Raw genomic sequence first — 14,010 nt, forward strand, 5'->3', positions numbered from 1 at the left:
TTCTTCCAGTCCAGTGTTTCTCATGATGTACTCTGCATATAAGTTAAATAAACAGGGTGACAATATACAGCCTTGACGAACTCCTTTTCCTATTTGGAACCAGTCTGTTGTTCCATGTCCAGTTCTAACTGTTGCTTCCTGACCTGCATACAAATTTCTCAAGAGGCAGGTCAGGTGGTCTGGTATTCCCATCTCTTTCAGAATTTCCCACAGTTTATTGTGATCCACACAGTCAAAGGCTTTGGCATAGTCAATAAAGCAGAAATAGATGCTTTTCTAGATCTGTCTTGCTTTTTCCATGATCCAGCGGATGTTGGCAATTTGATCTCTGGTTCTTCTGCCTTTTCTAAAGCCAGCTTGAACATCAGGAAGTTCACGGTTCACATATTGCTGAAGCCTGGGTTAGAGAAATTTGATTATAGGTCTATTTAAATTTTCTAAGTCTTCATAATTTATTCTTGGTGCATATTGTGTTCCTAGGAATTTATTTCTTCTGGGTTATTCAGTGTGTTGGTATATAATTTCTCATAGTACTCTCTTATGATTATTTTTCCATAGAATCAGTAGCAATGTCCTCACTTTTATTTATAATTTTAGTAATTTGATTCTTGTCCTTTTTTCTTAGTCAATCTATTTCAAAAGTTTTCAATTTTTTTTGATCTTCTCAAAGAACTAACTTTGATTTTCTTTATTTTTCTATTCTCTATTTCTTTTATGTCTGCCTTAATCTTTATCATTTCATTTCTTCTCATAGCTTTTAATATAGTTTGTTCTTATTTTGTTAGGTCCCTAAATCATGGTAAATTTAATTCATTGATTTGAGATACTTCTTATTTTTAATATAAGCATGTTTATAGCTAAAAATTTTCCCCTTGGCACTGATTTTGCTGAATTCCTTAAGTTTGTTGTGCTGTGTCATTTTCTTTGTTCTCCAAATATTTAAGTTTCTATTGTGGTTTCTTCTTTAATACATTGGTTGCTTTAAAGTATGTTATTTCCACAACTTTTTGGGTTTTCCAGTTTTATTTCTGTTATTGTTGTGGTGCAGTCTCCCAGTCATGTCTGACTTTGCAACCCCATGGGCTGGAGTATGCCAGCCCTCCCTGTCCCTCACCATCTCCCAAAGTTTCCCCAAGTTCATTTCCATTGCATCAGTGATGCCATCCAGCCATCTCATGCTCTGAACACCCTCTTCTCCTTCTGCCTTCAATCTTTGCCAGCATCAGGGAATTTTCCAATGAGTTGGCTCTTTGCATTATTTGACCAAAATACTGGAGCTTCAGCTTCAGCATCAGTCCTTTCAGTGAGTATTCAGGGTTGATTTCCTTAAGATTGACTGGTTTGATCTCCTTGTTGTCCAAGGAGATCTCTCAGGAGTCTTCTCCAGTACCACAGTTTGAAGGCATCAATTCTTTGGCGCTCTGCCTTCTTAATGGTCCAGCTCTCACAACCATACATGACCACTGTGAAGACCATACATAGTCTTGACTATATGGACCTTTGTCTTCAGAGTAATGTCTCTGCTTTTCAACACACTGTCTAGATATGGGATAGTGTTCCTGCCAAGAAGCAATTGTCTTCTAATTTCATGGCTGCAGTCCCCATCTGCAGTGATTTTAGAGCCCAAGAAGAGGAAATTTGTCACTATTTCCTCCTTTTCCCCTTATATTTGCCATGAAGTAATGGGGCTGGATGCCATGATCTTAGTTTTTTTTTTTTTTTTTTTTTTTTTTTTTTAAGTTTTAAGCTGACTCTCACTCTCCTCTCCTCTCCTCCTTCACCCTCATCAAGAGGCTCTTTATTTCCTCTTCTCTTTCTGCCATTGGAGTGGTATCATCCACATATCTGAGATTGTTGATGTTTCTCCTGCCTATCTTGATTCCAGCTTGTAACTCATCCAACCTGGCATTTCTCATGATGTGCTCAGCATATGAGTTAAATAAGCAGGGTGACAATAGACAGCCCTGTAGTACTCCTTTCTCAATCCTGAAACAATCATTTGTTACATCCAGGGTTCTAACTTGACCCACATACAGGTTTATCAGGAGATAGGTAAGATGGTCTGGAATTCCTGCTGGAGTCCAGCTCCAGCAGCCAGGGAATCAGCCTGAAGGGGTGAGTGGTGTCCGTGGATGATGATGGTGTAGTCTCTGACTCATAGTATGGAACTACATGTTTATTTCAAGCTTCAGGTTCTATTTTATACTTTGACAAAAGCATTAGGTCAGAAGTTTGACATTTTTAGTCTCCCCCACCCAGATTTAGTGTACTTAACTTGTGATTACATTGTAACTCATGCTACATTCCTCAGTTTATTTCTTATCTTTCTAAATCCTGTTTGCTCCTAGCATCTTAAGATCATTATCTGCTAAAAAGGCTTCTAGCTATTCTTAATTAATCCTAAACCCTAAACTCAGCAAACTTCTTTATCCATAAATATTTCCCTCACAAACAGGTCTCAGATAACTATCCTTCCCATAGGCCTCAAGCTGAGGCCTATGTGCTCATCACGGGACATTCTTTGTATAGATCTTTGAACAAATGTCAGTGGTTATTTTATACATTATTTCTGGGCACAACTGTAGAAGGCTTTGTGCTTTCTCATGCTTCTCTCAAGCACCTTAACATTTTTTCCATCCAACTCAACCTAAGAAAGGAAAGAACAAGTCAGAATCACAAGGCCTAACTCCTTCATCCTGGGGCCGTGCCTGTGAGATGAGGAGAGGGGGTTGGGGCCGTGCCTCCATTTTGTCAGTAATGCCTAATGCAGCTTCTGACATATTCCCATCTCTTTATGAGCTCTCCAAAGTTTGTTATGAGCCACACAGTCAAAGGCAAAGACTTTAGCATAGTTGATAAAATAGAGGTAGCTATTTTTCTGGAATTCTCTTGCTTTCTCTATGATCCAGCAAATGTTAGCAATTTGATCTCTGGTTCCTTTTCCTTTTCTAAACCCAGCTTGGATGTCTGGAAGTTCTTGGTTCATGTAATGCTGAAGCCTAGAATGCAAGATTTTAAGCATGACCTTACTAGCATAGGAGTTGAGTGTAGTTGTCCGATGGTTTAAACATTCTTTAGTACTACCCTTCTTGGGAATTGGGATGAGGATTGACCTTTTCCAGTCCTGTGACCACTGTGGTATCTTCCAGATTTGCTGACATATTGAGTGCAACACTTTGATAGCATCATTCTTTAGGGTTTTGAATAGCTCTACTGGAATTCCATCACAACCACTAGCTTTATTAACAGCAGTGCTTCTTCAGGCCTACTTGACTTTTCACTCCAGAATGTCTAGGTCTAGGTGCCTGAACATATATCATACCTATCCCATTCATCAAGATCTTTTTTGTGCAGTTCTTACATGTATTCTTTTCATCTCTTCTTGATCTCTTCAGCTTCTACTAAGTCTCTACTGTTTCTGTCCTTTAATGTGCCTTTACTTTTGTTACTGATTTCTAACTTCATCATTTTGTGGTCAGAGACGATTTGCATTACATCTACCATTTAAAGTCTATTGACAATTTTTGGCCTAACATACAGTGTATTCTAGGAAATATTCCTGATGCACTTGAAAAGAATGTGTATGCTATTGGTGTGTGGAGTGTTCTGCATGTGTCTGTTAGATTCAGTTGTTTTATTATATTGTTTAAGTCAATTTTTTACTTATCTTCTGTATGATTACTGTATCCATTGTAGAGAGTGGGTTATTGAAGATTCTAACTACAATTTCTATTTATCTCTTTATTCCTATATATGAAGTCAGTTTTTACTACTTATATCTTGCTAGTCTGTTATCAAGTGTGTAAATATTGATAATTTTTATATCTTCTTCCTGCATTGAACCTTTTTTTGTAATATGTAATGTCCATCTTTGTCTCTTGTAATCTTTTATTTAAACTATTTGTCTGATATTAGTATAGCCACCTCTGTTCACTTTTAGTTACTATTTCCATGGAATACCTTTCAACATCTTAACTAGTTCAGTCTGTTTGTGTATTTGGATTTAAAATTAGTCTCTTGTAGACAACATATAGGTGAAGGATATCTTTTCTTATCTATTCTGTCAATCTGTGTCTTTTGGTTGCAGAGATTGATTTATTTACGTGCAAACTAATTACTGATAATGAGGGAATTCTGTCATTTTGAAATTTGTTTTCTGTATACTTTATAGCTGATTTGACACTCACTTTCTACATTCCTATATTCTTTTGAACCTAGTTGATTTTCTGTATTGAAATATTAAAATTATTTTCTCAATTCCTGGTGTACATACTCTATAGTTGTTTTCTTTTTGGTTACTATGACAATTACTTCTAACATCCTAAAGTTATAAAACTCTTAAATTTATGAGAGTTTAACTTCAATAGCATATCAGTATTCTCCCTCTTTAATAACTCTTATCTCCAATTTTTGAAAAGCATTTGAGAATTATGGTTATTATCTAATTATGTTTGGTAGAATTTAACAGTGAAATCTGTATGCAGGTCAGGAAGCAACAGTTAGAACTGGAAATGGAACAACAGACTGGTTCCAAATAAGGAAAAAGAGTACATCAAGGCTGTATATTGTCACCCTGCTTATTTACCTTATGTGCAGAGTACATCATGAGAAACGCTGGACTGGAAGAAACACAAGCTGGAATCAAGATTGCTGGGAGAAATATCAATAACCTCAGATATGCAGATAGCACCACCCTTATGCAGAAAGTGAAGAGGAACTAAAAAGCCTCTTGATGAAAGTGAAAGTGGAGAGTGAAAAAGTTGGCTTAAAGCTCAACATTCAGAAAACAAAGATCATGGCATCTGGTCCCATCACTTCATGGGAAATAGATGGGGAAACTGGAAAAAGTGTCAGACTTTATCTTTTGAGGCTCCAAAATCACTGCAGATGGTGACTGCAGCCATGAAATTACAAGACGCTACTCCTTGGAAGAAAAGTTATGACCAACCTAGATAGCATATTGAAAGGCAAAGACATTACTTTGCCAACAAAAGTCCATTTAGTCAAGTCTCTGGTTTTTCCAGTGGTCATGTATGGATATGAGAGTTGGACTGTGACGAAAGCTGAGCGCCAAAGAATTGATGTTTTTGAACTGTGGTGTTGGAGAAGACTCTTGAGAGTCCTTTGGACTGCAAGGAGATCCAACCAGTCCATTCTAAAGGAGGTCAGCCCTGGGGTTCCTTGGAAGGAATGATGCTAAAGCTGAAACTCCAGTACTTTGGCCACCTCATGAGAAGAGTTGACTCCTAGGAAAAGACTCTGATGCTGGGAGGAATTGGGAGCAGGAGGAAAAGGGGACGACAGAGGATGAGATGGCTGGATGGCATCACTGACGCAATGGACGTGAGTCTGAGTGAACTCCGGGAGTTGGTGATGGACAGGGAGGCCTGGTGTGCTGTGATTCACAGGGTCGCAAAGAGTCAGACACGACTGGGTGACTGAACTGAACTGAACAGTGAAACCATGTGGCACTGCTGCTGCTGCGTCACTTCAGTCATGTCCGACTCTGTGTGACCCCATAGATGGCAGCCCACCAGTCTCCCCCATCCCTGGGATTCTCCAGGCAAGAACACTGGAGTGGGTTGCCATTTCCTTCTCCAATGCTTGAAAGTGAAAAGTGAAAGTAAAGTCACTCACTCATGTCTGATTCTTAGCGACCCCATGGACTGCAGCCTACCAGGCTCCTCTGTCCATGGGATTCTCCAGGCAAGTGTACTGGAGTGGGGTGCCGTTGCCTTCTCCACCATGTGGCACAGAATAGTTCTTTTTTGGACTTTTTGCATTACTCATTCAATCGTCTTACTAGTTATAGATAAATTCAGATTTTTTATTTCTTTTTGATTTTTTTAGAAGAATTTCAGAAATTTGTCCATTTTGCTAGAATTATCTAATCTGTTGATGTGCAACTCTACATACTGCTGCTGCTGCTAAGTCACTTCAGTCGTGTCCAACTCTGTGTGACCCCATAAATGGCCGGCCACCAGGATCCCCCGTCCCTGGGATTCTCCAGGCAAGAACACTGGAGTGGGCTGCCATTTCCTTCTCCAATGCATGAAAGTGAAAAGTGAAAGTAAAGTTGCTCAATCGTATCCAACCCTCAGCGACCCCATGGACTGCAGCCTCCCAGGCTCCTCCGTCCATGGGATTTTCCAGGTAAGAGTACTGGAGTGGGGTGTCATTGCCTTCTCCACAACTCTACATTGTATTTTCTTTGAATTCCTTATGTTTCTATTATTTCGGTAGTAATTCTGAATTCAGTAATTCACACAGATTCTGAACCTAGAGCCTGTTATACAGAGTGAAGTAATTCAGAAAGAGAAAAACAAATATATAATAATGCATATATATGGAATCTAGAAAAATATTACTGATGAACCTATTTGAAGGGAAGGAAGGGAAATGCAAATATAGAGAATGGATTTGTTGACAGAGTTGGGGAAGGAGAAGGTGTGAAGAATGGAGAAACTGACATTGCCATATATACACTACGATGTGAAAAATAGATGGCTGGTGGGAAGTTGCTGTGTAGCATAGGGATGCTATATATCCCTCAGTGCTCTGTAATGACCTAAAGAGGTAATATGGGGGATGGAAGGGAGGCACAAGAGGGAGGGAATATATGTATATTTGTGGCTGATTCACATTGTTGTATGGCAGAAAACAACACATTGTCAAGCAATTTTCCTCCAATTAAAAAATAAATTAAAAAAACAAAGCTAAAAAAAAAAAAAAAACCTATCCCCATGCTTTTAAGTTGTTGATGTCACAAAATTGCATCTTTGTTCATTGTGTACCCTAAAGCATAACCTAATATTTTGAAATAAACTTAGTCTCTACATGCAAATTAAGAGTACTACCTTTTGCCTAAAATTTGTGTGTTTTTTTAATATATTAATCTCTTAAATTATATAGAAAACAAATAGTAGAGTTATAAACTATTGCTACAGTAATGTTAACTTTTATAACTGTCCCTGTCAGAGAACGTTTAACAGGAGGATTCCTGTGTGCTGTTTTCTGTCTTTCATAAATCCTCTGTTCCTTATCAGTTCCTGGTAATGGGAGCGAGTGGAGCAGCACACTGCTCCCAGGACTGAGGTCATGGGATGAAACTCATGCATGGATTTCCTTCAGTAAACATTCTCCTTATGACAAAACTGCTTAGTCACGACCCTCTTTCTTGAGATATGGATTGTTTTCTGACCTTATGACCATTGCTAATTCCTTGTTTCCTTGATAACAGTTGCTATACATTTGCTTTTCTGATCTTTATCATTGTTGAAAGAAATTCCTTGTATAACAGCCTATATACACTCACAGAAAGATTATTAAAGCACCTTTGCTCTACCAGATGGGAGAAGGCAATGGCACCCCACTCAAGTACTGTCACCCAGAAAATCCCATTGATGGAGGAGCCTGGTAGGCTGCAGTCCATGGGGTCGCTAAGAGTTAGACACGACTGAGTGACTTCACTTTCACTTTCCACTTTCATGCATTGGAGAAGGAAATGGCAACCCACTCCAGTGTTCTTGCCTGGAGAATCCCATGGACGGAGAAGCCTGGTAGGCCACTGTCCATGGGGTCGCACAGAGTCAGACACGACTGAAGCGACTTAGCAGCAGCAGCTCCACCAGAGACTTGGGTCCCCATCTCTCTCTCTCTCTCTCTCTCTCTCTCTCTCTCTCTCTCTCTCTCTCTCTCTTTCTCTCTCTCCCCCGCCTCTGGATAATTCTCTGGAGCATGGAAACCCACTGAGCTCCCTCTCCTGCCCGGGATTTCAAGACTTCCTCGAGAGGATGCCCTGTGCCTTCGTGAGGGGTGCAAGCCCTGTTTTAGGGTTTTATTAGTTCTCTGTGAAAACCAGGGAATACCATTTTCTTTCTCTCTTTCACTTTCTTACTGTCAACTCCAGACCACCAGGTTCTGGTCCATTAAAGGACTACAGCAGTCCCTATTTCCAACTTCATTGGGATCTTTACTTCTTCATACTACTTTAAGTTTGTGCCTAGTGCCTTTTCATTTCACCACTCAGAAGTCCTTTGACCATTTCATAATGGGCAGGTTTAGTGGTAACAAATCCCTCAGCTTTTGTTTATGTAGGAATATCTTAATTTCTTCCTCACTTTTGAAGGAAAAATTTTCCAGATCATAAGATACTTGGTAGAAAGGGTTTTTTAGCACTTTGAATTTGTCAGTCTATTGCTTTATGGTCTCCAAAGTTTCTGCTGAGAAATCGGCTGCTAGTCTTATTGAAGATCCTTTGTTATGTGATACCTGACTACAATGGAAACAGCAAGAGACTTTTTTGGGGGCTCCAAAATCACTGCAGATGGTGACTGCAGCCATGAAATTAAAAGACACTTGTTCCTTAAAAGAAAAGCTATGACCAACCTAGACAGCATATTAAAAAACAGAGACATTACTTTGTCAACAAAGGTCCATCTAGTCAAGGCTACGGTTTTTCCAGTAGTCATGTATGGATGTGAGAGTTGGACCATAAAGAAGGCTGAGCAACAAAGAACTGATGCTTTTGAACTGTGGTGTTGAAGAAGACTCTTGAGAGTCCCTTGAACTGCAAGGAGATCCAACGAGTCCGTCACAAAGGAAATCTATCCTGAATATTCATTGGAAGGACTGATGTTGACGTTGAAACTCCAATACTTTGGCCACCTGATGTGAAGAAATACTCATTTGAAAAGACCCTGATGCTGAGAAAGATTGAAGGTGAGAGGAGAAAGGGATGACAGAGGATGAGATGCTTGGATGGCATCACTGTCTCGATGGACATTAGTTTGAGCAAGCTCCAGGAGTTGGTGATGGACAAGGAAGCCCACCATGCTGCAATTCATGGGGTCACAGAGAGTTAGACACGACTGAAAGACTGAACCGAACTGAATTTTTATGTGATGAGTCACTTCTTTGTTTCAAGATTCTCTTTCTGTCTTTGACTTTTGAAATTTTTATTATAATATGTCTCAATATTTGTATCTTTGAGTGCATCTTACTTGGAGTTCATTAAGGTTGTTGAATGTTTATCTTCATATCTCACCAAATTTGGGAAATTTCCAACCATTATTTCTTAAAATACTCTTTTTCTAACTTTTACTTTGTATTGGGGTATAACTGATTAACAAATTTGATAGTTTCAGGTGGACAGTAAAGGGACTCAGTCATATATATTCATGTATCCGTTCTCCCCCAAACTCCACTCCTATCCAGGCTACCAGATAACACTGAGCAGAGTTCCTTGTGCTATACTGCTGCTGCTAAGTTGCTTCAGTCGTGTCCAACTCTTGGCGACCCCATGGGCTGCAGCCCACCAGGCTCCTCCGTCCATGGGGTTTTCCAGGCAAGAGCATTGGAGTGGGTTGCCACTTCCCTCTCCAATGCATGAAAGTGAAAAGTGAAAGTGAAGTCACTCAGTCGTGTCTGACTCCTAGCGACCCCATGGACTGCAGCCCACCAGCCTCCTCTGTCCATGGGATTCTCCAGGCAAGAGTACTGGAGTGGGATGCCATTGCCCTCTCCACTTGTGCTATACAGTATGTCCATATTGTCTACTTAACTTTTTAAATCTTGGATTCCTCCAGCTCGATTCTTCTTCACAAGATTGATTCGACTATCCAAGGTCCTTTGTGTTTTCATACAAGTTTGATGGATGAATCGTGGTGGAGAGTTCTGACAAAACAGAGTCTACTGGAGAATGGAATGGCACACTGCTCCAGTATTCTCACCTCAAGAAATGTATCAACATAGTTTTGGCCACAGCAATCAGAGCAGAAAAAGAAATAAAAGGAATCCAAATTGGAAAAGAAGAAGTAAAACTCTCACTGTTTGCAGATGACATGATCCTCTACATAGAAAACCCTAAAGACTCCACCAGAAAATTACTAGAACTAATCAATGATTATAGTAAAGTTTCAGGATATAAAATCAACACACAGAAATCCCTTGCATTCCTATACACTAATAATGAGAGAACAGAAAGAGAAATTAAGGAAACAATTCCATTCACCATTGCAATGAAAAGAATAAAATACTTAGGAATATATCTACCTAAAGAAACTAAAGACCTATATATAGAAAGCTATAAAACACTGGTGAAAGAAATGAAAGAGGACACTAATAGATGGAGAAATATACCATGTTCATGGATTGGAAGAATCAATATAGTGAAAATGAGTATACTACCCAAAGCAATTTATAGATTCAATGCAATCCCTATCAAGCTACCAATGGTATTCTTCACAGAGCTAGAACAAATAATTTCACAATTTGTATGGAAATACAAAAAATCTCAAATAGCCAAAGCTATCTTGAGAAAGAAGAATGGAACTGGAGGAATCAACCTACCTGACTTCAGGCTCCACTACAAAGCCACAGTCATCAAGAAAGTATGGTACTGGCACAAAGACAGAAATATAGACCAATGGAACAAAATAGAAAGCCCAGAGATAAATGCACGCTAATATGGACACCTTATCTTTGACAAAGGAAGCAAAAACATACAATGGATTAAAGACAATCTCTTTAACAAGTGGTGCTGGGAACTCTGGTCAACCACTTGTAAAAGAATGAAACTAGAACACTTTCTAACACCATACACAAAAATAAACTCCAAATGGATTAAAGATCTAAACATAAGACCAGAAACTATAAAACTCCTAGAGGAGAACATAGGCAAAACACTCTCCAACATACATCACAGCAGGATCCTCTATGACCCACCTCTCAGAATATTGGAAATAAAAGCAAAAATAAACAAATGGGACCTAATTAAACTTAAAAGCTTCTGCACAACAAAGGATACTATAAGCAAGGTGAAAAGGCAGCCTTCAGAATGGGAGAAAATAATATCAAATGAAGCAACTGACAAACAACTAATCTCAAAAATATACAAGCAACTCCTACAGCTCAATTCCAGAAAAATAAATGACCCAATCAAAAAATGGGCCAATGAACTAAATAGACATTTCTCCAAAGAAGACATACAGATGGCTAACAAACACAAGAAAAGATGCTCAACATCACTCATTATCAGAGAAATGCAAATCAAAACCACTATGAGATACCATTTCACGCCAGTCAGAATGGCTGCGATCCAAAAGTCTACAAGCAATAAATGCTGGAGAGGGTGTGGAGAAAAGGGAACCCTCTTACACTGTTGGTGGGAATGCAAACTAGTACAGCCACTATGGAGAACAGTGTGGAGATTCCTTAAGAAACTGGAAATAGAACTTCCTTATGATCCACCAATCCCACTGCTGGGCATACACACTGAGGAAACCAGAAGGGAAAGAGACACATGTACCCCAATATTCATTGCAGCACTGTTTATAATAGCCAGGACATGGAAGCAACCTAGATGTCCATCAGCAGATGCATGGATAAGAAAGCCATGGTACATATACACAATGGAGTATTACTCAGCCATTAAAAAGAATACATTTGAATCAGTTCTAATGAGGTGGATGAAACTGGAGCCTATTATACAGAGTGAAGTAAGCCAGAAAGAAGAACACCAATACAGTATACTAACGCATATATATGGAATTTAGAAAGATGGTAACAATAACCCTGTATACGAGACAGCAAAAGAGACACTGATGTATAGAACAGTCTTTTGGACTCTCTGGGAGAGGGACAGGGTGGGATGATTTGAGAGAATGGCATTGAAATACGTATAATATCATATATGAAACGAGTCGCCAGTCCAGGTGTGATGCACGATACTGGATGCTTGGGGCTGGTGCACTGGGACAACTCAGAGGTATGGTATGGGGAAGGAGGAGGAAGGAGGGTTTAGGATGGGGAACACAAGTATACCTGTGGCATATTCATTTCAATATTTGGCAAAACCAATACAATATTGTAAAGTTTAAAAAAAATAAAATTAAAAAAAAAAAAGAACAGTATGAAGAGGCAAAAATTATGACACTAGTATATGAGCCCCCCAGTGGGTTGGTGTACAATATGCTCCTGGGGAAGAACAGAGAATTAGCTCCAGAGAAAATGAACAGGTTTGGCCAAAGTGAAAATGACACTCAGTTGTGGATGTGTCTGGTGGTGAAAGTAAAGTCTGATGCTTAAAAGAACAATATTGCATAGGAACCTGGAGTTTAAGTCCAGAAATCAAGATAAATTGGACATGTTCAAGCAGGAGATGACAAAACTGAACATCAACATTTTGAGAATCAGTGAACTAAAATGGATGGAAATGGATGAATTTAATTTGGATGACCATTTATATCTATTAATGTGGGAAAGAAACCAGGTGGTTGGGTAGCATCACCGACTCAATGGACATGAGTTTGAGCAAGCTTCTGGAGATAGTGAAGGACAGGGAAGCCTGTCATGCTGTAGTCTGTGGGGTCACAAAGAGTTGGACACGACAGACAGACTGAACAACAAGGGATTGCATTGAATCTATAGTCTGATTTGGGTAGTATTGTCATTTTCACAATATTGATTCATGCATCCAAGAACATTGTATATCTCTCCATCTGTTTGTGTTTTTTAAAATTTCTTTTATAAGTGTCTGATAGTTTTCTGCATAAAGGTCTTTTGTCTCTTTATGTTGATTTATTCCTAAGTATTTTATTCTTTTTGTTCAATAGGAAATGGGATTGTTTCTTTAATTTCTCTTTCGGATTTTTGTTGTTTTTGTTGTTGTTAGTGTATAGGAATGCTAGGAAATTCTGCAGATTAATATTACATCTGTGACTTTACTATATTCACTGAGTAGCTCTAGTAATTTTCTGGTGACATCTTTAGGATTTTCTATGTATAGTATCATGTCATTTTCAAGCAGTGAATGGTTTTTTTTTTTAATTTTATTTTATTTTTAAACTTTACATAACTGTATTAGTTTTGCCAAATATCAAAATGAATCTGCCACAGGTATACATGTGTTCCCCATCCTGATCCCTCCTCCCTCCTCCCTCCCCATTCCATCCCTCTGGGTCATCCCAGTGTACCAGCCCCAAGCATCCAGTATCGTGCATCGAACCTGGACTGGCAACTCGTTTCATACATGATATTTTACATGTTTCAATGCCATTCTCCCAAATCTTCCCACCCTGTCCCTCTCTCACAGAGTCCATAAGACTGTTCTATATACCATTGTCTCTTTTGCTGTCTCGTACACAGGGTTATTGTTACCATCTTTCTAAATTCCATATATATGCGTTAGTATACTGTATTGGTGTTTTTCTTTCTGGCTTACTTCACTCTGTATAATCGGCTCCAGTTTCATCCACCTCATTAGAACTGATTCAAATGTATTCTTTTTAATGGCTGAATAATACTCCATTGTGTACATGTACCACAGCTTTCTTATCCATTCATCTTATCCATTTTACTTCTTCTTTTCCAATCTGGATTTTTTTTTCTTTTTCTTCTCTGATTAATGTGTCTAGGACTTCAAAACAATGTTGAATAATAGTGGCGAGAGTTGGCACTCTTGTTTCTTATTTTAGAGGAAATTATTTCAGTTTTTCACCATTGATAATAATGTTTGCTGTGATTTGTCACATATGGCCTTTATTATGTTGAAATATGTTCCTTATATGCCGACATTCTGGAGAATTTTCATCATAAATGGGTGTTGAATTTTGTCAAAGCTTTCTCTGCATCTATTGGGATGGTCATATGGTTTTAATCTTTCAGTTTTAATATGGAGTATCACATTAATTGATTTACATTTATTGAAGAATCCTTGCATCCCTGGGATAAAGCCCACTTGATCATGATGTATGATCTTTTGAATTTGTTGTTGGATTTTGTTTGCTAGCATTTTTTTTTTTTTCAGGATTTTTGCACCTATTTTCATTAGTGATACTGGCCTATAATTTTCTGTTTTGTGTCATCTTTGTCTGGTTTTGATATCTGGGTGATCGGGGATTTATATAATGAATTTGGGAGTTTCCCTTCCTCTGTAATACTCTGGAAGGGTATGATCAATGTAGGTGTTTGATCTTCTCTAAACTTTTGGTAGAATAATCCTGTGAAGCC

The sequence above is a fragment of the Bubalus bubalis genome, chromosome X (assembly GCF_019923935.1).
Source record: "Bubalus bubalis isolate 160015118507 breed Murrah chromosome X, NDDB_SH_1, whole genome shotgun sequence".
NCBI lineage: Eukaryota > Metazoa > Chordata > Mammalia > Artiodactyla > Bovidae > Bubalus > Bubalus bubalis.